Below are 24,776 nucleotides of genomic sequence, written 5' to 3'. Positions count from 1 at the left end.
TTGTCTCTTTTGAGGGTTAGTGTATGGTATAGAGAGGACAAAAATATTTCTTTTAGAAAAGTTAACTGTCAGGAAACCTAAGAATCCAGCCCTCGTAGTTTAGATAGCACTATTTTTTACTTGTTCTGTTTTCTTTTCCTTAGAAATAATACTCTGGTTATAATTCTGTTTCCTGTCAAGAGCTGGATTGAATACAATAAAGCTGTGGGCTTGGGAATGCTGGATGCCTTGCAGAGAAAATGTATCTGAATTCTGGAAAGCGATTATGCTTAAAAGTTAGACTTTACTGTCATGTCAAGTTACCAGAACATCATATCTGCACATTTAAAGTAAACCAGGATGTGTTAAATATATTAGTTGTTTACAGTTTTTTCATTGCTGCTTTTCTGTGTTACATGCTTTAAAATGGAATTGAACAGAGTCAATGTGGTACAGTGAGAAGAAAGCTGAACAAGAGATAAAAGAATTTTCTTTTTGTCCTGAGCACAGGCTCCTACAGCTGTGTCACACAAATTCTCTGAGCCTCCATTGCCCTCATCTCTCAGGCTTGGGTTGAAGATACTCTAACTCTGTTTCTGTGACTTTGTGTCCACTCGATTGCCCGTTTTCCTTTCCTACCTATCCTTCAAGGCCTAGCCCAAAGTCCAACATGTTCAAGAAGTTTCTCTCATGTTTGCTCACTCCTTTCTCGCTCCTTTGGATTCCTATTGTCCTCATGGTTAATGTTATACTCCTCTGCTTGAAGTTTCCTGTTCGTTTTCTTTTCTCCAATAGGTTATAAAAATGTAAAGACATTTTTCCCCCATGGAGGGTCCACCAACTTAAAAAGGGCATGGTAGGCATTTCAGGCATAAAGTTGATTGCTTGTGAGTTTTATAAAGAAGGGATGAAATTGGTGGTATGCTGGGAAAAGCCCTGATCCATAGCATATGCTGATGATTCCCATGGTGTAAATACTTCCACCATGGCTGGCTGCAAGCTACCCACATGATATCAATCAGCTCACAAAATTCCTGAGTTTTTAACAGTCAGCTTTTATGGGCTGATTGTGAGTTGGTTCCAATACCCCACTAGACGAAATGCTAGAAATAAGTTATTTTTAAATAAACATTATAACGTTCTTCCTGAGTCATAAGAAAATCTGGTATTTGATTAGGTAAAAGTCATTCTGTTACTTCCTAATCTCCCAAAAGAAGGTTGGATGTGAACATTTTTTAAGAAATAGATTTACATGGACAGATGCTAGAAGCCAATGCTTAATTTTTCAGCAGCATCTTGATCTGTCTGTCAAGTATGGCAAACACCGCGAAGTGATTCATCTGTACCGTGTGTGACTTGGTGTCACCTTAATTTAAAATGCTACTCTTCTAATCACAGAGCTGTGCTGCAATTTTTAATTTTAAGTATGGAAGTGTTCCCACAGTGGAAATTGTATTCTCAACCTGTTGAAGCTTTGAGTAAGAAGGCTCTCAATTGGTGAGCCACATGAGAATGATCTTGAAACTGTAGGAAACTGATCGGAGCTCTAGGGTGTTATGGGAGGGAGGTCAGGGCACCAGGAAGACTTCCTAAAAGCACGGGTACCACAAAGCAACCAAAGACCCTATATATTCCTTGAATGTTTGAGAGATTATATATGAACGTCTCAATAATATGCTAAAAAACAGTAATCATCTGGCTGGCAGAAAAAATACATTCTCTTAAATAACCATTTGAAGTTCATTTTTAAACAATTCATGTCTGTGTAGAAAAAGCAAAGTAGTTTAGTGAGGTCAAAAAAAGATTCTCAAAAGACTCACATTAGATTTAATCGAGAATGTAATACATTCGAACTTTTTACTGAGCCTCAAGCCAGATATTTGAAGGTTTATTATCTCTAGGTCACAAGGAAGGAGTGAGGTAAAATGCACACGAGCATCATCGCGGGTGGGAAACCAAGGGAATGGTACAAATGATTTGCATTCAAAAGACTCTGTAAACACTGAGAAGCAATTCTCTGGAACTGCACAACTCAACATAAGGAAAGTTTGTGGGCGCTTTGGGTGGAAATGACAGGAGTGTGAGATGTTGAAGTCCTCGGCGTAGTACTTCAGAATGTGACCTTATTTAAAAATAGGGTCATTGCAGATGTAATTAGTAAAGATGAGGTCATACCCAAAAATCTTCAACAAATACTAGCAAACCCAATTCAATAGCACATGGAAAGGATTATATACCATGACCCAGAGGGACTTATTCCTAGAATATGAGTGGCTCAACATATGAAATTTCATCAGTATAATGTAACACATTAATAGAATGAAGGACAAAAACCACATGATCAACTCAATTGATTCAGAAAAACATTTGATGAGATCCAGCACACTCTCATGATAAAAACTGTCAACACGTTTAGGAATAGAAGGAAACTACCTCCACATAATAAAGGCTAAGTATGAAAATCCTACAGGTAACATCATACTCACAGTGAAAGACTGAAAACTTTTTCTCTAAGATCATGAACAAGATAAGTATACCCACCATTACCTCTTTAATTCAACATAGTATTAGAAGTCCCAGCCAAAGAAATTGGGTAAGAAAAAGAAATAAAAGGAATCTAAATTGTAAAGGAAGAAGTAAAGTTATCTCTGTTTACAGATGACATAATCTTATATGAAAAAACTCTAAAGACTTTACACCTAAAAATGTTAGAACTAAATAAATGATTCAACAAAATTGGAGGATGCACAATCAACATACAAAACAAATAACATGATTGAAAAATAGCCAAAGGACTTGAATAGACATTTCTCCAAAGAAGACATACAAATAGCTAATGAGCATATGAAAAGATGCTCAGCGTCACTAACCATTAGGGAAATGCAAAGCCACAATGAGATACTACCTCATACCCATTATGATGGTTAATATAAAAACAAAAACAAAACCAGGAGATAAGTATTGGTGAGGATATGGAATAATTGGAACTCTTGTACACGGTTGATGAGATAATAAAATGGTACAACCATTATGAAAAGTAGTATGATGATTCCTCAAACAATTAAATATGGAATTATCACATGATCCAGTAATCCCTCTTCTGGGTATACAGCCAAAGGAATTGAAAGCAGGGTCTAAGGGAAGCAAACTGCTGTGTTCTGAGTAGGCCTGTGGAAGACCCAAAGCCTCTGGCCAACAGCCCACTAGGAAGTAAGAGATGCCAATAAGCACATAGGTGAGTCTGCATGCTGATGCTCCAGCCACTGTCAAATTTTCAAATGACTTCAGCCTTGGTCAAGAGCTTAATTGCAATCTCCTGGGCTGGATGGAATGATGACACTTAACCATGACTATAGAGATCCATCCCTGTTTTTAAATTCTGGCTGCTGTTTTACATTTATGGGAATAAGAAAGAGCTCCTTGTTTAAAGTGCTCTTTAAATGTTCACAAGCATGGTTGTTTTTATAGTGTTAAGAATGTCACCACTACAAACAATAATCAAATATCAATATTAACAATCAAATATCAAAACTAGAACATGAAGGGGCTTAAAAGGGATCACATCAGGATATGACCATTGATGTTCAAGGGACCAAAATATTGTAAACTATTTTCAATAATTAAAAAAGTGGCCTCATATGCCCTGGCAGTATTTTCATTTTATATCTGAGATATTCAGATTATATGCCACATTCCTTGCTGGCACTGCATGCTCCAGATCACAGAACATTGTCTTCCCTCATCATGGTTTTGGAACATTCTACTTTACTGCAATTACAGTTTTCAGGAGTGACAGCTGCTGATTATTATAGAAAAATTGCTTCAGTGCTCTTTCATAAAATTTACATGTTCCCAAATCTAGCATTTCTTGAGATTGTATCCCTATTATGGCTCGAAGATATGTAGATCCATGTTAAAGATCAAAATAAAATCTAAAGGTATTTTATAGAAATTTCTTTGACTACCTTGGCTGCTTTACAGTATCAGAGAGAAGGAATACTAGTATCCTGTAAATTATCTTTTCGACCAATTTTTTTTGTTTTATTTGTCCAAATTGTTATTAAAAATATATAGAATGTATAGATTCTCCTTAAAAGGAAAGGTTGGAATAGATAATAATCTTTAAGGATGTAAATGTATCTAATAAGTGGCCCATGGGGCTACAATGAGGAATCTTAGGGCTTGTCTAGAAGCCCTCCGGTCACCGAGTATGCAGCCTCTGGGGAGGGGCCAACTTTCTCTGAAATAGTCAGAATGGAAAGCAGGTAGGTCATCTTGCTAGGATGGAATCAATGATAAGGCTATCCTGGAGTCTAGGCTATTGGTTGTGGTTCCATAGCAGGTAAGTTGGTTCTTCTTATCAAAGATCAAGGGAATAATTGGGTACAAAGAGCAAAGGGAACAATTGGGCAGAACCCTTGGTAAAGGAAGGAAATGGAAATGTGTGGCTAATCTGTGAAGGGGTCACAAAGCTACCAAAGGAATGTGTGTGTGCAGGGGATGGGTGGGTCCCAAAATATGGAGCCCACTTTTGGGACCCCTTTATATAAGCACATAGATCTTTAGGGGACAGTGAATGCTGGGTAAGTCAGAAGGGGTATTTCCGGGTTCCCTTCTATTGATATGTGGCATATTTCAGGAATCAGACAGAACCTTAGAAGCTTACAGAGAAGAGGTTCTGTCAAGATGCAATTGAAAAAGGAGGAAACATACCAGTTATTTTAACAGAGACTCTCATAGACTCAGTTAAATAGGTATTAGAGGACTGAGAAGACAAGGGGAGACGACGTAACACAGAGGTAGTCACTGCTACTGGAAGCAATGGCCACTCCTAGGCCTGTAGGAACAAATGGAAGAAGTTAGGGTTATCAGAACCTAAAATCTGTGAGCATGAGGCCTGCAGAGCTGGCGCCCACACCTCTGAGGAGGCAGATACTAGCTGGCTGGAGCTGGTACCCTTAAGGGGATGGAGAATAATACTGGAAATTGGAACAAGCTGTTTCTGGAAACAACTGCTGCCAGGGCAAGGAAGCATGGCTGAGATGATACTGACAGGACCAGCAAGCAAATGGGAAGAAATTCCGTCCTGTGTCCTTCATGCCTCCGTCCTCATCTAGCACCCCTTACTGGCAGAGCCTGACAGGCAGACAGGTGGCAAAGGGGCGATGGGGTTTGCAGAGTTCCAGTCCCGGCATCAGAGGGCACAGTGCAGAAAACAGGGCCCGAGCTGAGCGGCTATGGTTTAGCAAGTAGGCTAATGTGACAATGCACAAAAGAGGGGGCTGTAGTCCTGAGTGAACATAGGAAGAAAGGCAGCAGGATTGACATTGCTAACACAGAGCGGCGGCAAGCCATGGAATATACCCTCGTGTGAAAAATATTTAAGCCAGAAATTGGACCCATGGGGGCAGGGGAAGGCACAGGGGGTCAGGGACAGTATAGTCATTTGGCTCAGGCATCAAGGTAGGGTTTGGATGGGGCTCAATTTCAGCCATTGTTCAGTGGAAAATTTTGCAAGGTTGCAGGGGAAGTCCTCATCTATTTACATCGGCCATTAAGAAAAAGAAGCTCCTGCATTTAGGTTTAGCCCAGAAAATAATTTAGAAAAATTTAACTTGCATACATCCAATGGTGTTGGAATTTAGTTAATAAAATACAATGAAAAATGATTAGGAGTTTCCTGATATATCACTAGGTGAAATAGGAAGTTGATGACCACTTGTCTTCTGAGTTTGAGCAAATGGAGGTCAGTGAGTAGGAACTAATAGACACAAATACTACACTTGTATTTGTATTGTAACATACATTTACATACATTGGGACAGAGTTGGCGAAGCAATACTTTAATACTTCCTTAAAATTCCTCTGCTTGGATCCTCCGTGGCCATGCCCAATGCACCCGAGTGGCTCCTGGTCCTTTTTTCCTCATCTATGATCACTTGAACCATTCTGGACCTCCCTCGTATGAGGTTCCAATGCCCTGCCCCACTCCCCTTACAGCAAAGGAAAGCTCGTTTCCACTTAGGGAAGATGCTCATTACTGGCCTTCATGTAGAATCAAGATATCAAGCCACTCTCTGTAAATGGGTCTTCTCTCTTTCCTCTTGATTTGACACCATGGAAGGAAGACTCATTTAGAGAAATGTATGATTATTTTTCAGCATTACTGATTCTGCTGAAATAGATTCTGAAGAGAACTACCCAGAGCCACAGCCTCAGAGAAAGCGAGAGCCTCTGATGTCAAGCTGACTCGAAGCTCGGAAAAGATGCTGTTACGACCCAAATAGGATGCATCATTAAAGGCACAACCTCAGTTCCAAATCGAAGATTAGAGTTGGAATAAACTGATAACAGTGAAAGAATATTGCAAAAGCTTCTAAAATATATCCTTGGTTTTGTTTTACTCAATGGTGTCCTCTTTCAAGCTATCAGATCTGCTTTTTAATAATTATGTTTTAACAAAGGTTCCTATTTTTATGAAGTACTAATGGAAAACCATGTGGTCATAACAAAGCTGTGCTGGTGGTGGTGTACCTGATCTCAAGGCAAGTTCTTAAGAGCAAATGGCATTGTAAGCTTTGAACTTGCTGTTGGAAAGATCCAAATTAATGGTAATAATGTACATAAGAAAAACATGTTGAGAAAATTATTCCCTCTTTTATTCCTGGCCATTTTCTGAAGCAAGCCCTACTAGTAATTTTTTTTATTCACAGCTAGGCTCATCATGTGTCCTTATCAGACAAATCCAGGAAGTAATCATAAACTCTGTCACTTCTGAGTAATAAGGTTGGGCTGTGTTTCATCATAACCTCCAGCATTTATCATATCCAGAGGATGTATAAACGTGTACTACAAAACAATTGTCATACCTGTGAATAAGCGTCTTCCTCATCCGCAGCCTGCTGGATTGGAGGTGTTATCGGGAAGGCAGAATTAGGCTCAATCAAGTTTAATCCAAAAAGAGCATACGAAATATTCTCTTGCAATATTTGCCTTTAAGTTTTCCAGCTGGGGCCTTCACCTATTGTTGATGTGTTAAAGCTCCTGAAAGCATTTTCATTTTGAGCTTTTTACCCTTTAATTTGACCCTAGAGTTCCCATGAAAGAAACCTGTCCAAGAGTCTTAGATGCTGACCAACCATCCTGGGTTCCTCGAACCCAGGACTTCAATGCTAAAACCAGGCGAGTTCCAGGCAAACCAGGACGAGCTGGTCACCCTGCAGATGGATGGTTGCCCCTGGCAGGCCTTGACTAAAAAATTCTTCAGGGGGCTTCTTTGTTGCCCAGAGTCAATCTCTCTATGTAACAACTTGTAGCAATAGCTTTTAGCAGGCTTTTTGTTGTTTTTGTTATGTAAAAGTAGGCATTTTTGTTGTTATGCAAATATATATTTTAATTGTTTAAGACAGGGATCAGCGAATCCTGCCCATAACCAGTTTTTCACATTTTTAATTTTATTTGTATTTTTTAGGCTTTCACGTTTTTAAATCAGTTTTTCAAAAAAGGTTATACAACACAGATTTTTCTCTACCCTATTCCTCAAAGCCTAAAATATTTACTATCTGCTCCTTTACAGAAAAAAATTGCTGACCACCAGTCTAAGATATATTTAGCTATAAAAGTATCTTATAGCTAAAGCACTGGGCCCCTTTTCCTGATATGATAAGACGTATGTCTTAATCACAAATTGCCAAAAATTCCTTTGTAAATTCTATATTGTTTTGCCATACAGTGCTTTATATGTTTATGAGAAACAGAAGATGTTAAATTGCTCAATTTTTTTCTAAATTCACAATGATCACTTATAGTTATTTTTCTCTCTAACTTAAACAAAACAGTAGAAATTGTATAACTAACCTCTCTCATTTTATAGGTGGGTAAACCAGGGCTAGGGAGAGCAAAGTATCTTGACAGAGCTCACTCACAGCTAGTGGATGAAAGAGCCAGAACTAGAACATCACCTGCATTATACTGAATGCTGTTGTCATTCGGGATGGCGATTGAAAAAATGAATCACTGTTAAATTGTTGCATCCCAATGTATTCTCCTGGACAACTCACACTCCCGGCCCCCACGAGGCTAAGAAAGAGATGTCCTTACTATCTCTATGGGACAATATTCCCCCAATTTACCTGCCAATTCAGTTGCCTGTGATAGTCTGTGCTTCAGACCTGGTTTTCGGGCGAGCCTTCCCAACATGGAGGCACATTAGAATTGCCGGGTGTGTGTATGTGGTTTTGTTTTAATACCATCCTCAGATATTCTGATTCGGCCAGTCTGATTGGAGCCTAAGAAATGAGTATGTGTTTAGGGTACAATTGATTGTGATATGAACCACTGTGTTAGAATATATGATACTGTGTTTTATAAGAAGTGAAACTATTTTTACAAATAGTGAAATAGCTTCACCAGAGAGCATCACTCTTATTTTGTAAGTGTCTCAGGTCTGGTTGGTTCCTAAACAATAAAATAATTTCAATTGGGAACTTAAAAGGAAAAAGCTCTATATTATACAGACTATATCATAAGATAATTGAAGATGAATTAAGGCAATTCGATTTGGTTTCTATTTTATGTTCCTCTTTATAAAATCTGGTATGATCATCTGCACTTTCTTTTCTGGCATCTAAAATCTACTTCACCCTATGAAGAAGACAGTTATTTAAACTGTATACTGATGGCCGTAATAACCAGTGATGCTAGGCCCTAGTGTTTGGGATTTGGAGTAGTTTGCTCAACATATAGCTACTAGGATAGAACAACAGGCATCTAAGGAAAACAATATGTTTTTCTATACATCTATATTTAATATGCATATGTGTATGCGCATGTATAGGATTACAAATGTTCTGATTTGTAAATATTGTACTGAAAAAATTTGATTAAAACATATTAAATAACAAACCTACTATGACATATGATTTTAAATATAAATTTGATTATGTATAAACATATGTGTGTGTGTATGTGTTCGAACAATGCATATTGTATCCTAATGCAACACTTTCTAAGAGGTTATAAATATTTCCAAGTGAGGAGAAAGAATTCTTCAATCAAATTTTATACCATTTGGAGTATATTTAAGACTCAGCTGAGTGTGAAGTAAAAGACATGTTGTTGGCTGTAAGGAAGTCAAATTATTGCATGTAGGAAAATTTTCACCCCTCTGTGCTCAATTTAAAATTATCTAAAATTTTACACCCACTGCATAGATCAAATCTTTCAAAGATACAGCCAAAGATGAGAAATTATAACTTAGGTCCTGTTTCTTTGTCAAAAACTGTTCAATATTTTAAATATAGCAAGCATGGGGATCGAAGTCCCCCGTGGTACTCATTTATCAATAGCAATTTGTCTCAATAAGAATTTGTAAATTATAATCACAAAGAAGGTTACAGAGCAGAGTTCCTCAGCTTCAGCACTATTGACACCTTGAGCCAACTAAGTCTCTGTGGTGTCAACTGTCCTGTGTGTTGTAGAATGTTTAGCAGCATCCCTGGCCTCAACCCACTAGATGCCAGTAGCACACATGCCCTTCAGTTGTGACAACTAAAAATGTATCTGGACACTGCCCAGTGTCCACTGGGGGCAGAATCACCCACAGTTGAGAACCACTGGTGTACAGTATATAACACCGGCCTCAAACTTCAGAGAAGGGAAATGGTTTAGGACAATAAGAATGTGAAGTTACTTTCTCATTAAATATCTTTTCTCCCTTTCGGTGTAAAATAATAAGATGGCCGACTCTTGAGAAGAGGTGCTGTGAGATCAACAGTGATTCGGTCTCTATGATGGTATTAGTAACTGCCAACTGACTCTCCTATTTATCACCAAATTATGTTTCCAATAAGGCTTTCAAGTCTAAAAAAAAAAAAAAAAAAAGGGAAACCCTTCCATTGACGATTGAAGTGAAAGCTAAAACTATGTCTTCATCTTAGCTAGAGAGATGTACCCTGCTTTTATACTGTATCCAGGAACTGTGCCTTTGGGGGGGGGTGCAGTCTTGAGTCCAGATCAAGTGGTTGGGAGGAAGACTTTGGTCACCCAAGAAAACATGTCAACATCTGTCCATCACAGCAGCTCTTGCCTGATTACCATTTCTTCTGCTTCTGTGAGCACCAATGAGACAAGGGCACCGAGCTGTGTCCTTTGTTGCCTGCAGCATTTCCCACCACTGAGCCACCTCTGATATGCTAATGAAGAACCCCAGGGTTTTGTGTGGCTGAAAAGGCTTTCAACAATCCCAACTTCTATCCAGAGACTCAGCCTGCTATGAGAGGCTCCTCTTTCCAGGGTCCTTCCTTACACCTTTTCTGTGAGCTTACATGTGCTTAAGAAAGGAGCAATTAACCATCTGGCTGCCAAGCAAATGGATAGAGCATAAAACAGGATGAACCTGCACCTTGAAAACTGCCAAGTGGCACATGATTGTCCAGTGCACTCTGGGGAGAAGCCCAAAGACTTGAATCTGAAAATGACCCAACGGCATTGGCTTGTAGTGAAACTCTGATGCAAGAAATCCACTCCAGTTCTGATGCCTTACTGCCTGGTTCTTCATATAAATCTACTCAATGTGATGGCCATGGTTTAAAAATACCTTAAGTAGGTGTCTAAAATCATAAAGTCATAGAATTATGACATGTTAACTGGTGGAATTATTTTCTTTTCTCTCTTGGCACAGTTATTTGCTTATATTAAGTCTTCAATATTTATTAATTGGACTGAAATCAACAGGTTTAAAAGGAATCTTGTAAGAATTCTTTTTCTAAAATTGTCTCTACTTTCTAGAATTCTATAATGATTATTGTGTCTTTATTCAGGCCAAGAACACCAATGGTTTTTTTCATCAAAGAAATTCATACTCATAAACTTTTCCTGACTTTTCATTCCAAATTCTAAAAGTTGCTACTAATACTGTTAACCGTTGCAAAGAAATACTGCTGTTCTCCATTAAAACCTAGAATGCTTGCTGCCCAAGTTTTATATTTTTATTGTGGCGCCAGACACTCTAATAGGCTATAAAGAAAAACAAGATATAGTTTTTGACCTTGGGAAAAACACGGTTATATTGAGGAGATAGTATGTGATACGATGTGGTAAGTACATGATGAAACAGTACACTATGTTATCCCAGCATCACAAAGGAGGGGGAAAGTCCAGGAAGGCTTCCTGAAGGGGGTGACTGAATGGAGCACCAGCCATGTGCGGGACAGAGTGTTACATGTCAAGGGGAAGAGAAAAGAAATGTAAGCTACAACTGTGGGTTTGACAACACAGAGAAAGTACTTTTTAGAAAGGGTCAAGAATATTTCAGGAAAGAAATACTGTGTAGCTGTAACGCTAAGCTGGTCCTTTCTGTTTTTTTCTCCATTTAAATGTTCTTTCTCTTGAGACATTTCTATTTAACTGATATAAGAGATGAAATCCATATAAGAGAACAATAAATTTCCTCTTTATTTTCTTTCTTACTCTGTGTTGATCAATGCATCACATATAACCTTTAAAAGAATTAATCTCCTATCCCTGTAAAGAGCCCTCTAGTCACCAGATATGCTCATTCTGCTCAGGAAATAAAAGGCAGGTGTTCTTACCCAAAAGAGATGCTATCAGTTTCTCGGAGGTGTGGGTTGTTGGAATTCTGTGGTGCTGAATGTGTCTGTCTAATCATGCCATTTCATTCATTAGTCAGTTGATTATTTCACTTGAAATTGTGAGTGCCTACATTGTGTTAGCTAGTCTTTGGTGATGCAAAGAGGAATAAAGCCACTCCTTGGTCTTGGGGAGCTCTGAGTTGGCACAGGAGACACATGGAAACAACTACTTATGAGAAAAGGTGACAAATATGTGATAGACAAGTATTCAAGTTGCGTAGGGCAACAGTGAATGGAGCGATTGTTTGGGACCCAGAGGGCTTGAGTGGGAAGGGGATTTGGATGACTGTTTGAACTGAACCTGAAGGTCAAGTATGAGTTTTCCGAGTAAAGAAGTTAGAGAAAGGGAAAAACAAAAGGAAAAACAAAAAAACCACACAGGCAAAGGCTTGGAAGTCAAGACGTACGTTGGTCTCTCCAGTAAAGTAATGAACTGTATAAAGGAGACTGAGGAACAAAGAGGGGTTTGGAAGAGACGGCTGAAGTTAGATGGTAAAGTATCTTAAATGCCAAACTAACGTGGTTGAAACTGATCCTAGCGTCAGTGGGTGCTAATAGAGGTTTCTAAGCATTAGTGTCGCCATAAATTCTATGGTTCAACAATGCTGTCCTATAGAACTTTGCAATGGTGAAAATGTACATCTTCATTAAAATATGGTAGCCATGAGCACACATGACTATTGAGCAAGTAATGTGTGTAGTGTGAAGGAGGAGCTGAATTTTTTACTTTTATTTCATTTAAATTAACTTGTTTATGTTGGAATGCCTAAAGCTAGAACGCTATCCTGGTAGGAATACAGACAGGAGGGGAGGAGGCTGCCCAGAGGGGGGGGAAAATGACTCTATAGGAATAATTCACCTCCCTTCTCTTTCGGAGATAGATTTTTAACATCATATACATAATTTTGACCTTGGATTTGTGTATATTCAAATACAGGCTATAGATAACATAGGGCCGATTTAGTCTGGATGTCTGTAATGGAGAGGCAAGGTATTTCAGCGGAGAGCTGTGGAAGAGGACTGATCCCACCTCTTTTCCGAGGCTAGGACATCGAACAGCTCTTCCATTTCTTAATTTGTATTCCAGAGAGCTGAACGTCGCAACCCCCACTCACCCACCCACCACACTATCTCGTATTCACCAGTGAACCGCATTCTGCACATGGCGGCCATGACAGTGACTCTCAGTGGAGTGTGTATGGGGGGGCAATATCTGGAGACACTTTTAGTTGTCACAGCTTGGGGAAAAGTGCTACTGGTATCTAGTAGGTAAAGCCCAGGGATCCCACTCAACATCCTAAAATGCATAAGAGAGAGCGCCCCCCCCCCAAAACCCTCCCCAGCAAAGAATGACTCAGCCTAAAATGTCCCCAGCACTGAGGGGAAGAAATTCTGGTCCAGAGCACTGGTTCTCAAGGTTCAATGTCCATTAGAGTCATTTGGGAAACTTAAAAAATCCTAGTGTCCTCGGCCTTCCCCAGGCCTACTCCATCAGAAACCCTCAGAGTGGGGCCCAGCCAGGCATGGGTGCTTCTGAAGAGTTGTTGAAGTGATTCTAATATGCAGCCAGAGTTGAGAACTAAGTACTAGTGTAGCAAGAGAAGGCTGTCTCTGACATCCCACACCCCCAAACATCTGACTCCTGTAAGCGTACATTTTGTATCTCTCATGAAGTCTTCTGGCAAAACTGCATCCCCATCTTCTTCCTGCACCCTGCCTTTTTACTTAGTCAATTTCCCACTGAGGGTTGGGGGGCGGGGGTGCTCCTGAAACCTGTCGGACAAAGATAGGTTTGGGCTTTGCCTATCAAGTGACAGGATTAGAGATGGCTTCACTGGTAAACCGCCCCACGCAGTATTTCTCACCCATCAGGGGAAACCTGAGTTAAAAATGGTTAACAGGAAAGCTAGTTGAGGGAGATAATTAACAACTATTAGTTCTTTGGCAGCTGTGTTCATATTACATGGCATTCCTCAGTAGCAGGAAAGGCCGGCCTTATATCAAATCTATTTAGTTTAATGAAGTGGAAAAGAACACTTGTTTTTGCATTTTTTTAAGGTGGAAAAAACACACATTCTGAAGTTGCCCTTGCTAATTTGTTGAAATGTCATTGGAAAAGATATTTCAACAGAAAAAAAAATTTCTATAGTTTTCGTAAGCGATCAAAACATATTGCCTACATTATCCTTTAATTGTCAAGACACCAAAGGGAACTTTCTCACTCTGGTTTCACTTAAAGCTAACAGCTTGGGGGCTTAAATCAGAGGCCTCTGTTCTCTGCAGATTCTCTGTGTGGCCAAGTACAGTCCAGAGGTTCAAGGCTTTCATCGATGGTCCCCTGAAACCTTGGGAAAGACAAGCCTTTGGCGCGCAAGGCTTTGGTTTTTAGTTGTCTTATTCTTTACCAGGGGTATGATTTGCCAGAGGTCGTGTAAACTCTAAGCACCCTAGTTATGCATGCTTGCTTGGTAGCAGCTTGCAAGACTCTCAGGACGCTCTTCTATGCTATATCAATCTGTCTAGTGCAACAGTTGGGCATCCCTTGGGGCAGCTGAATGAAGGCATTCCTCAATGTGGAGGGGTGGCTGGTCAGCACAAGAACTTTCCAGCTTGGGTTGGGCACCGTCCCTGACTCTATCACCTTCAACTCTGAAATACCACCTACTTTAGCCCACAGTTTTTCAACCTATGCATCATTGACGATTGGGGCTGGATGGTCTTTGGTATAGATGGGCTGTCCTGTGCATTGCAAGATATTTAGCAGCCTCCCTGATCTCGACCCACTAGATGCCAGTAATGCTCCCCAGTGGCGACAACCAAAAATTCTGCAAACATTACCAATGTCCCATGGGGGCAAAATTCACCCTCAGTTCAGAACCTCTGGTGCAGACTTACCAGCGGCTAGCCAATAGTTCTGCTCAGAAACCTCTGGAGGGCTTTGCATTTGTGAACCAACGAGGGAGGAGAGTGATACGATCTGAGTAGGTCCCTCGGCAGCTCTGTGTGGAGTGGGGAAGAAGACAGTAGAGATTCTACACCAGTCAAATCCATGGCACTAGTCCAGGCAAGAGGGGATAGGGTCTAGACGGAGATTCTAGTGGTAGGAGTGAGAGAGAAGGATGGATTGGAGAAGTGTTTGGAGAGAGCCACCAAGACGAGCTGATGAACTAGAAAGGAGGTGTGTGGAAAGGGTCAGCACCCCAAATGGCTCTTAGGTTATTGGCCTTCAGTGCTGTGTACTGGTACCCAGGATATTAGAATGAAAACTGATGGAACAGAGAGGGGAGTCAGGGGAGGGGCGTGGATCAAGAGACCTGCTTTGAGCATGTTAAGTTTGAGGTCTGATAGACAGTCCCCCAGAGGTGGCAAGGAGGCAACAGGGTCTCAGAGTCTTAGACTCAGGAGAGAGGAGTTGGGGAAATGAATTTGGTCAGAATGGAGATAGTATTTAAAGCTTTGGGGAAGCAAGTGTAGGTGGAAAAGAATTGAGGACTTCTTACTTTTGGCAGCTCTGTAATTTCAAACTGTTTTCAGCTCCTTCCTCAACAGACTAGAGGCAGCAAATTAGAAGTGGGAAGAGGTCCCTAGAATGGCCTGATTGAGCCAGAAGCCCAGTTACATTTGAATTTCAGGTAAACATGGAATAATTTTTACTTAAGTATGTTTGGCACATACATATTTCGTCTGACAACCCGAAATGGAGGCCAACACACCACAGAAAGGTGGCGATGTTTGATGGCCATAATGTGTGCCTTAAGACAGAGCAAATGGAACAATGTCTTCTTTATAGAAGAAGCTTCAGAATCTTCTAGGATGCTGAAAATGTAAAAAAGCAGAATTTCAGGCCCCACCCAGATCCACTGAGTCTGAATCTGCATAGGAGTCCTGGGGTGATTGGCACACACATCAAAGTGTGAGAAAGGGTGTATTATACTACCTAGAAAATGGCCCCAGGAAATTCCAATGTCAAGCAACGAGCAACGTTAAAGACGGGTAGGAATACGGTATGTGTGAAAACGCAGGAGACTGTTAAAGGAATTACATCTTGCTTTGAATAATGCTTTAGTGGTTGAAGTGTTTTTACACATACCAGCTCAATTATAACCAGGAGGGTTCTACTCCGTCACAGTACAATTATGTTCATACAGGGTCGGGGCCTCTCTAACCCTGCTCCTTAGCCCAAGGCTGTGGGTTCCTGTCCAGGGCCCAGCACAGCCATGAGAGAATGAGACAGTCAACAGCAGTTCCCACACTTGCTACACTTCCGGTTTCTTTAAGTTTTCTCCACTGACTGCTGCTTCAGCAGCATCGCAGCGAGCTCATCAGCGATGTGCCCTGTGAAACCGCAATGAAAATAATATCTGCTGACCACCGACTGCCTGCCTGCCGCTCTTCTCATTTCCAGGGTGATAAAACTGAAGCCCAGAGAGGTTTAATCGTTAACTCTGCCTTCAAATGCAAGTGGGAAACCATACGGAGAAGCAAGTCTCAAAGAAAACACTGCAATTCTCTCTGTGCATTAGCAGCTTACTGGGAAGACGAATGGGGTTAATCTGGTCATTTACACACCACCACCAGTAAATGGCAAAACCGGAACCGGAACTCCACCCTGCCTGTGCATCCCTGTAGATCAGTAATGCCCACCTGGGCTGCACGTTGTATCTTGGGGGAGCGTCCGACCCATTCATTGCCAGGCCACACCCCAGCCCAGGAATCAGGATCTCAGGGAGAAGAATTCTAGAGTAGAGAAGCACTGTTTTATTTTCTATGGCTAGGGGCCAGTCTCATCCCGCCCACCCCTCCCACCCCCCAAACTAAGGCCACAGATACAGCTTTCTGCCTCAAAACTGCACTCAACATAAATTAAGCAGCCAGGCTGGACAAAGGTCACTCTACAGCTGTTTAAAGTTTACGTCAGAAACAAAGAGACCAGCTTTTCCCTGAACAGCCGAATCCCACTCCCATCTGCCACCCGCTTTTCAAGAGGCAAGACAAGGAGCTTCAGTTTCTCTTTCTAGAAGGCTCTCTGACCAGAACTCACTGTTCCTGTGGCGCAGCTTTCAGAATCCCATGTGTGCGCTTCTATTTAAAAGTTGTCAGTCTACAAATGCTCGAGGGAGCAGACAATCTGGTTTCACCTTCACTTTTAGTTTGTACTGGAAATACATTTCCATGTTTTATCTGACAAGTGGAGACAGGACCCCGCAGAAAGGAGGCCTGGGAGAAGACAGTCAGAAACAAAGTTGTCACTCAGCCCACGTGCATCTGACTGGATGGTTAAATATTGAGGTGCGGAACTTCAGTGCCAATTAGGAAAGAAACACTGACCTGAGGGACACCGGTGTTCCCCTTCCCCGGGGTCACTGTGCCAGCCACCCGTGGCCCAGCAGGGGTCTGCAGGATGGCACATTTAAATCATCGGAATATTATCCCTGTGTAAAGTTGAAAGTGACCTGGGTTTTATCTGACTCCATCATTTATACATCTTGTCACGAGGTCTTAGTTTCCTCACCTGCAAAATACGAAGTGTAGAGAAACTGTTTACAAAGTGTTTTGCACCATGATCAATCAATGGTATTATTGTTTTTAAGTTTTTTGCCCATTTCCAAATAATGGACTCTCTCGTCCCCGACTCTCCCTTAATCCATCAGCTCAGACTCTTTCTTCTCTGTTGGGCCTATAAAATTGTTCAGAAAACCCAGCCATAGCTTACTCCCCTATAGGGCTGGGAGCCGTGGCTTCTTCTTTTGCGGGTGCTATGGTCGTGGTGGTTGTTAGGGATGTTAAACTTTTTATCACACATCATATTTGGGAAATCTATTTCTAACAGGCTTCACATTTTCCCTGAAACCACAACCACCATTGTATTCTATGACTCCTTGATGCTCCTTAAAGCCTGGGTCTCTCTTTCCTGTGTGCCTTTCCCACTGCGCAATGGAGACTTCGCCTAATACTCAGATCGCCACTCTGGTTTTCTGTTTCCACTGCTTATCCCTGTTGGGCAGGTGATGAACATTTTGGGACTTTTTGTTTTGTGGCTAGAAATGATGAACTTTCTGTGCCTGTGCCACAAGTAGATTCCCTTTCGTTTCTCAGCGGCATTAAATTCAGTACTTTATGGTCAGTTGCTGTTCCCCTACCTCAGGGCTCCTCTCTACCCATCAAGAGCTGGAATTCAAGCTTAACTGTTTTGTCTTCATAACTATGTGTTGCCACATTTGACGACACAATATTATGCCACTGATCTAAGTGGAGAATGATATTCTATCACTTCTACCAAATTCTATTTGCCAACAGCAAATCGCTAGGTTTTTCCCTCACTCAAGGGGAGAGGACTACATAGAGTGTGACCACCAGAAAGCAGGGATTATGAGGGCATTTTGGAAGCTGCCAACCACCACGTAATAGTGCAACATGGCTTGAAATTATGAAATTCCTATGGATTTTGGTAGCAGAGTTTGGAAGTTACTGTTCTTTGCCATTTTATTCCCAAACATCGAAACCACTCTGAAAATCAGAGAAATTTAGGATAGAACTGTATGTAAGAGGTAACAAATCCACCAAAATGCCTAAAATGACTATTTTCTGGGATAAAAATAGCTTTACAAAGTGCCTTCATAAGACTCTATTGAAAAAAATTCAGAGTGAAAAAGGGCATTATTCAATAAAATATCATCATGTCCCACATTGGGCAAAGACATTTTAAGGCTAGGAAGGCTTTCAGGGTGTGAAAACACAAAGAAAATTTTAATTCCTTTTGGCTTTATACACTAAACATTGTTTAAAGCATCATTCAATTTCATTTGACCTATTAAAACAGTAAATACACACCAGTGAATACACACCCACTTCCACCATATATATTTATACGGAACAAGGAAACTTATGGTCCCAGACTCTCTCCACTGAAGACCAAAATTTTCTAACACCTGCCTTTTCAGTGGCTCTTTACAAAGGAAGCTCTGTGTCCATGTTGCCTTCCTATGCACATCATTTCCCTTGATTTCCTCTCTGGGATGTAATAACCAGCTCAGTTTCCTTCCCCAAGACATTTTTCTACTAAAACTGAAGTCATTTAATGCCTTCCATGGGGTTTGCTGCATTTTAGAGCAGTGGTTCTCAACAGGGGTGATTCTGTGCCCAGGGGACATTTGGTAATATTTGGAGACATTTTTGGCTGTCATAACTTGACAGGGAGCAAGGTAGAGGGTATTATTGGCATCTAGTGGGTCAAGGCTAGGGACACTGCTAAACATTCTATAATGTCACAAGGCAGCCCCACACATTAAAGAGCTATTCAGCTCTAAATCTCACTGTTGCCAAGCTTCAAAAATTCTGAGTTAAGATCAGTGATTATTTCTTTTCCTATTTGGAAGGAATTTAGCATCTGTTATTTGGTTGGGAATTTAATTCAACCTCAGGCTAACCTGCGTTCTGATCTTGCTTTTACCTGGCCCTGATTCTAATAGCTACAGTTCCTACACTCAACTCTCTACCTTGGTACCCCAGGTATCCCACACTTTGGATCCCAGGTATCTTGCTCCTGGGTAGTTCCTGCTTGTATAAACCCCGCCGGAGCTACCGACTCAGAACCTAAGCTCCGAGAGAATTCTGCCCCTAATTCATAAGCAGTGTGAGCTTAAGCTGATGTCTTAACTGCTCTTTTTAGCAAACCTCTTCCTTATCACCTGCTGGCTTCTTAATATCACCCAATCTTTTCTAGCACTCACTGCCAGTTTGTCTGCTGGCCCACCATTCCCAATCCACTCCCATTTCATGCTATTTTCTCCACTTTCTGATGCTAAATGTCTGGCGTCTCCCAGACGTTCTATAGCTCCTTGGACATGGTCCAGCCCTCTGAACTTCACCTCAGACAGTTAAACATGGTCTGGTCCAAACTTCTGTTCTCTCCCAGTCTGAAAGTCTAGTTTCTAAGGCTTTGCTTCTCCTTGTCTGGTCCTTCTTACTGCCTTATGACCTCCTGTTGTGACTCATGGTATAGATCCAGCTATACACTGACTTATGCCAGACTAGTCAATAAAATCATAGAAAATGAATTCATTAAACATATGATGACTGGTTTTATGTAGGTAAAAATGGCAACCAGGAGAGCCTTTTGCCGGAATTTTTTAATTTTCCAAAGGTTTTTCGAATGAGTTTTTATTTTTGTTTTTGTTTTGAGCTATACTGTAGGTGACCAAATATACCATCTCAAAATATGCTACTTTGGCAAAAGGATTATTTTGAGCTGAAGAAAATCGAGAATCAGCAGATCAAAACAAAAGAAGAAAAAGGAGGAAAAACCAAACCAAACAAAAACAAAAACTCTCTTCCCTCCCCTCCATTTGCCTAAAAGTAAGACATAAAATTCCACTTATAAAGTGCCTCCCTTTCTCATATCAGGAAGAGGAGGACAACTCTTAGACTCTTATTCACGGAGTCAACTCTAGACTCTTCTCAGTCCAAAGACAGTACTGAGAGGAATCTACATAACAAACTTTACTAAATAACCATTATCTTCCATTAGTTTTCCCCCATATATTTGCTTTACCACAGTTTGCCACCCCTTAAAGTCTTAACCTTATTTCTGTTTGTCTTGTCACTTCTCTACAAATTTGTTGTTCTTTGTTAAGATACTATATAAGCCCTAAGTTCTAACCACCTCTTTGAGTTACTCATCACTGCGTTTCTCCTGCATATATGTGTTCTGCTTGTGTTAATAAACTGTTTTTCTCTTGTTAATCTATTTGTCCGTTTAATTTCCAGTGTCCCAACTGCAGAACCTAGGAGGGCAATGGAAAAAAATTGTTTTCCTCCCCTACGATAGACACAATTGAAAAGTTGGCTCTAGCGTGCTTATGAAGCCTTCTTAAGAGCTCATTTTGAAGTTTATTGTCTCAGTTAAAAAGAAGAGAGGAGGACCATCAAAAGCCAAGAAGGAATACTAGGAGCAATGATGACTAGATGCAATGTGCCGTCCTGGATGGGATCCTTGAACAAAAAAAACATTAGTGGAAAAACTAGTGAAACCAAATAAAGCCTGAGGTTTGGTTAATTATAATGCACTAATGTCAGTTTCTTCATTTTGACAAATATGTGTGGTCAGGAAAGATGTTAACCATGGCAGAATTGTGTAAGGGGTTAAAAAAATAAATGTGAAGGGGAAGTTTGGGGAATTTTTAAGCTGTGAAGAAACCCTGTAAAAAATGATAAGGATAGGGTTTTTGTTTTGTTTTCAAAAGGATGTGATTCCAAGACCACTTCTGTTTCCTCCCCTCTCCAGATGTTATGTCTTAGGTCAAGACTGTGAGGTAAGCATTTTTTCAAGAGAACCATACAGTTAGTTCTTCCTAGCTCATTCTTCCTAGCTCAGAATTGTTTCAAACAGATGTTTCCATGCAACCATTTTGGGACAGAATCCATTTCCATGCTGAGAAACTCACACCCACCCTTGCATATATTTGTTAATTTCTTTCAAATATATCACTTTCTATTGCAACAATAGTCTTCCAATCACAAAAACATGAAGCCCTTGCTTCAGTGGCCTAACAGAAGTGTGTGTTGTTGTCAGAAAGGGTTGGCCAGACCCCTAGATGAAGAAAGATCTGAATTTCACTTCATGGTATTTTCAGTGAATCCAAGTAAGCAAGTGTCTCCATGCTCAAACATGACTTTCCCATTTATTCCAGATGGCCACTCCTGGAGAGTTTACCACTGGAGGGACAGGTACACACGCACTTGACAAACTCATTGTATAAGAACTATAATGAACCCTTCCTCTATGTTACTGCCAGATTGTCAAACAATGCGTTCAACATGATATCTCTTAATTGTGATATTTTCCTGCTGCTAGGAAGAGGCCAATCATAATTGGGGTGGGGGATAAACTATTTAGCAAGTAAATTAGGTTTTCCCTAAGGTGTTTTCTAGGGTGACGTGAGAAAGCACAGTTAAGGGTATTTTGAACATGTTGTCTCTCTGTGGGATAATAAGGAAAATATTTTAGAAGTGGCTGTTGTTTTATGTAACATGTGTTTGTTCTCTTCAAGAAAGACTGGGATAGGTTTTTAAAATGGAGGATCTGATTTTTATTCAAGAGCATGCCTATTTTAAAAGCATTTGCTTGACCAATATTAGAATATTATTAAAGAAAATGAAACTGATTCATACAGCCAGCGTCTCCCTTGCAATATAAAAGGACCAATCTATAAATGAATCAACAAAAATCAATAAATAAACTTGGATTCAGTATGAAGTCACTGACAATACAATTATTAGTCAGAATAATTTGAAATGATAAAGAAAAATGACAAAAATAAGGTGCTATTTCTTTTCTTTACAGATCATATTGTTCTCATACTGCGAATAGCATTCTAATTTTTACCTGCTTGTCTCTGCCAGGCAGACCAGCACGCATATGCTACAGTGCTAGACATGGAAAGGTCAACATCCATGATGTGTACACACCACAGGCCTTATGGAATATAGCCTTTGTGGGATCAATAAGTTACAAGGTTGAGGTTCTTGATTTCTCTATAGAGTTCCAGAACTCTCTCTTTGGGGCTGTTTAAGCATTTGGCATCACAAGCCACAGAGATCAAGAGAATGGGAGCTGTCTCCATGAGAATGTCCACCAGAAGTAGTTACTGGCATTTTCAATTATATAATATCAGTGGTACTGTGGAATCCTGGGTTTGTTGACATTAGCACTGTTGACATTTGGGGCTAGATAATTCTATGTTATAGGGGCTGTGCTATGCATCGTAGGATGCTTAACAGCATCCCTGGCCTCTATCGACTAGACGCCATCAACACGCCCAAGTCGTGACAACCAAATTGTCTCCAGAAATTGCCAGATGTCCTCTGGGGGTTACAATGACCCATGCCCATGCCCCTTTCCTTACTCCAACCTTTGAGAACCACTGCTGTAGTTAACAAGGCAGAAATAGCTGACCCAGAGCTGCTAGGAAAGAAGCTAAAAAGATAAAACACAAAGATTAGTGCTTCGGCTTTGAATGTTTTATAAACCCTATGTTACTATCTTTTTAATTCAAACAAGATGCTGTAAATGCAGGCAGTAGGGCAAGCCCATGGGATCCTGCATAGAGATGGCCACAATCTAAGCATGAATCAAAGTAGTGGCACCAAACTGTACTAGTGGTGATTGTGTGCTTCACCACTATGCACTTGTAGGAAAAACAAATGTCAGTGAAAATCATCACTTAAACTGCATTTCAACCTTGAGCACACATCTTCTTCAATTTTGCGTGACAAAATGAGAAGTAAATCTAAATCACTTTTGCTGCACACCAAAGTTCATATCACATCTCAAGGAAAAGCACTCAATGACTGTTTGAGGTACCAATATTTGAATTGCCAGCTAAACTAGCTACTGCGAGCATTTTTAACTTGAAAAGGAAACTGACAACCACTGATTTTTAAACTTGGGGATTAGGCAGTTTCTCAAAAACGAACAAAATGAGCTTGTCACTTTATGGAAAATTGGCAGTATTTGCTATCTATAAAATTTGACTTTTGAAGTGATCATTAAAATTTTAGAAAACTTGGATCTGTCCCCATGGGCTTGACAGCTTTATAATCCTTAAAAGAGGTCTCTAATGAGATCAGTGGCATTATTAATGAGTGCGGTTTGTGTGTGTGTGTGTGTGTGTGTGTGTGTGTGTGTGTAAGGAGGGTCTGCATAACTCAATGAACAAAGATTTCCCAAATGACCAACATATGATGTTACAAAGTCATGCATGGGTAAAATATCCATTCAAAATATAAAATAAATCAATGAATTTCAATGTAACAGAATATGAAAATTTCATTATTATGATTTCAAATCTCACGATGCCTCTTTCCTTTAAGAAACTACCACTTGTCTCAATTTGGCACAGTACCAAAGAAGAATACCCACAATTATCTGAAAAAGCTATTAATTATTCCTCCCATTTTCAACTATGTATCTGTATAAGGCTGGGATTTCTCCATATTTTTCAACCAAAACAACGATCTACAATATGATGAGTACAGAAGCAAATATGTGAATCCAGCTGCTTCTATTAAGGCAGACATTAAAAAAATTATAAAAATGTATGCTAATACTGTTCATCTCAATAATTTTTTTATTTTAGAAAATAGTTATTTTCATAAAAGTGTGTTATGTTAACATGTAACGGCTTTATTATTGTTATTTTAAATAAATTAATATCTAAAAATTTCTCTTAGTTTTCATTTTCAACATAGTAAACATTGATTGATCAAATCCATGTAAACACAAGCTCTTTGAAGTCTTCAATGATTCTTTTTTATTTAATTTTAAGCAAGGCAACCCTTGGTTAACCTCACATATTGCAAAGACCTTGTCAGCTTACAATCCCTTATTTTTACACCTACAGCACCTCGTCTTCCTAGGTGGTCTCCCATCCAAGTATGGACCAGGCCTGATCCTGCTTAGCTTCCGAGATCAGACGGGATCAGGCTTGTTCAGGGTGGCATGGCTGTAGACTTCGATGATTCTTAAGACTCTACATGTCTCCCAAGACCAAAATGTTTGAGGACTACTGACTTATAGTATAAAGATTTCTGTTTTAAATTTTTGAAGTTGCTGATAGTATTACAAAGTGGTTAATATTCAAAATATGTAAGGAACTCATTCAATTCAACAGCAAAAAATAAAAAAACCAATCTGATTGTAAAATGGACAGAGGACCTGAATAGACATTTCTCTAAATAAGACGTATAAATGACCAATAGGTACACGAGAAGATGCGCAATATCACTAATCATTGGGAAAATGTGAGTCAAACCCACAATTGAGATATCATCTCATACTTGTTAGAATGGCTATTATCAAAAAGATAAGAGAACAAGCCTTGGCGAGGGTTTGGAGAAAAGGGAACCCTTGTGCACTGTTGATGGGAATGTAAATTGGTACAACCACTATGGAAAATAGTATAAATTATTAATTGCAAAAATGGAGAGCAGCCACTCATACAGATATATGCACCTGTTTTAAAAAATGGGAGTAGAATCCTATTACCAATTTGATGTCAAATGCCAGTTTTCAAGTATACATAGCATAAAGGTGAGAAAAAAGTCAAACGGGTAGATGTCAATACAAGGACAACTCTGATTCATTTG

At 40.1% G+C, this 24,776-nt stretch overlaps 1 pseudogene; it reads right to left on the bottom strand.

The window, feature by feature from the left end:
- Positions 1 to 24,022: 24,022 nt before the first annotated feature.
- On the bottom strand, positions 24,023 to 24,141 carry LOC118608604 (annotated as a pseudogene).
- Positions 24,142 to 24,776: the final 635 nt, after the last annotated feature.

This window comes from Rousettus aegyptiacus, unplaced genomic scaffold (assembly GCF_014176215.1).
Source record: "Rousettus aegyptiacus isolate mRouAeg1 unplaced genomic scaffold, mRouAeg1.p scaffold_m13_p_9, whole genome shotgun sequence".
Taxonomy (NCBI): domain Eukaryota; kingdom Metazoa; phylum Chordata; class Mammalia; order Chiroptera; family Pteropodidae; genus Rousettus; species Rousettus aegyptiacus.
This window is presented reverse-complemented; position numbering and strand designations above follow the sequence as displayed.